The following is a 2,041-nucleotide window of genomic DNA, read 5'->3' on the forward strand; positions in this document are numbered from 1 at the left end:
ACAAGACATGGCCCTGTTATCTTTCAGGGAAAGGGAAGAAATAAAGAAGGCTTTAATATGGAGATCGTATATGAATTGCAGAATGGGTGAAACAGGGAGCACAGATTTATTAATTTAAATATAATTGTTTATTTTGAAAAAGAGGCGGAAACGCGCGCGACCTCTGAGCAGCCTGCCTGGGTCGCTGATGTGCATTTGCTCTGCACCGAGTCCCAGGGGCAGTTTGAATTTCACTCCCTGAGTCGGGTCTCCTGATCCTGGGCTTGTGGTGCAGACTGGAGGGGTCTCGGTGCCTCGCGACACCACTGAGAGGGCCCTTTGCTCCCGGACCCACACTAGAGGCTTAAAGGATGGCCTCCTCATTTCTGGTACAATTATGCTCTCATATTAATGAAAAGACTGGAAATATTTTTAAAAAAAACTCTGTCATTGAGAAATTGTGAACTGTATTAAAATAGGAGATGAGATCATTGCAGTAAATGAACTTCTAAATAAATTGGAATTGGAAATTCAGTATCAAGAACAAACCAACAATTCACTCAAGGAACTCTTTGAACCTCTTGGAGAAGACTGTAAAGATGTGGAACATCTCAAAGAAAACATTCCTTCCCATTTGCCTCAAGTAACCCAGAACTTTGTAATGGATCAGATCTTGACCCTGAACAACCAGACAAAGATGAGGAACCTGCACCCACAAAGAAGCCCCCCAAAAGAACAAAGAAATATTAAAGAAATGTCATTTATAACTTCTGATGAGTTTAATGGCATTCTTGTGTACATGAAATCCCACCTAACCTATTGTCAAATTAATGATGTTATTTTAAAAATCAACAAGGCAGGGACTTCCCTGGTGGCGCAGTGGTTAGAATCCACCTGCCGATGCAGGGGCCACAGGTTTGATCCCTGGTTCAGGAAGATCCCACATGCCATGGAGCAACTAAGCCCGTGTGCCACAACTACTGAGCCTGTACTCTAGAGCCTGTGTGCCACAACTACTGAAGCCCACGTGCCTACAGCCCATGTTCTGCAACAAGAGAAGGCACTGCAATGAGAAGCCCACGCACCGCAATGAAGAGTAGACCCTGCTCACCACAGCTAGAGAAAGCCCATGCACAGCAACGAAGACCCAGCGATGAAGACCCAACGGAGACAAAAATAAATAAACAAATAAATTTTTTTAAAAAAGAAAAGAAATCAACAAGGCAGTAGTTAGTAAATATAAGATCCTACATCAACCAAAAAAGTCTATGAGTTCTGTGGCCAGAAGTCTCTATCACAGATTTATTGATGAAGAAATGAAGGAAACCAAAGACCATTATTTTGTAGTGGAAGCTGACATAAAGGAGTTGACGGCTTTGAAAGTTGAAAAGAGGTTTCATGTAACACTGAATATTTTACAACACTGCCGGAGGCTATCAGAGGTCCGAGAGGGAGGACTTACCCGATATGTTATAACATAAGGCCCTTTTGAGCTTCTGAACCAGCCAATGGTAGATATAGAAGCTATTCCTATAGTTTTCTTATATGTAATTTCTTTATATATAATTTCTTTAGCTTTTTCATTTTCTTTTTTGTTTGTTTCTTGTAAAAATAAAACTTAAATAATGTATATTTTAAAATCCACTTTCTTACGGTAAATATTTAATCACCTACCATGTAAGCCTCTGTTCTAGGCAGACAATGGAACTAAAAAATGTTCATATTTAGTTTTGGTGTTTAGTGACAGTGCTGCCAACCCCAGGAAGACAGGTGCAGATGTGATAATAAAAGTCAAAGTTCAAGAAGATGAGATCAAGGACATCCAGGCTCTTTAGAAGTAAGGGTCATTAGTGTCTAAATTCCACTAATGATATTTCAGTCTATAGGAAAAAGTTGGATTTGGAGGCAGCCCATCCACGTGGTTATTCTGCTTTCCCATATGTGGTTAAGGAACAGCTTACCTGAAATACATTCAGTGTAAATCAATCTGTAAACATCGACCTGTAATGAAATTGTAATAAAAGTATATATTGAGATGAAAAAGATGATAAAATAAGATGTG

The 2,041-nt window shown here is 39.7% G+C and overlaps 1 pseudogene; it reads left to right on the forward strand.

Moving 5' to 3' along the window:
• Positions 1–350: 350 nt before the first annotated feature.
• On the forward strand, positions 351–1,460 carry LOC102980995 (spindle and kinetochore-associated protein 1-like; annotated as a pseudogene).
• Positions 1,461–2,041: the final 581 nt, after the last annotated feature.

This window comes from Physeter macrocephalus, chromosome 7 (genome assembly GCF_002837175.3).
Source record: "Physeter macrocephalus isolate SW-GA chromosome 7, ASM283717v5, whole genome shotgun sequence".
NCBI classification, from domain to species: Eukaryota; Metazoa; Chordata; class Mammalia; order Artiodactyla; family Physeteridae; genus Physeter; species Physeter macrocephalus.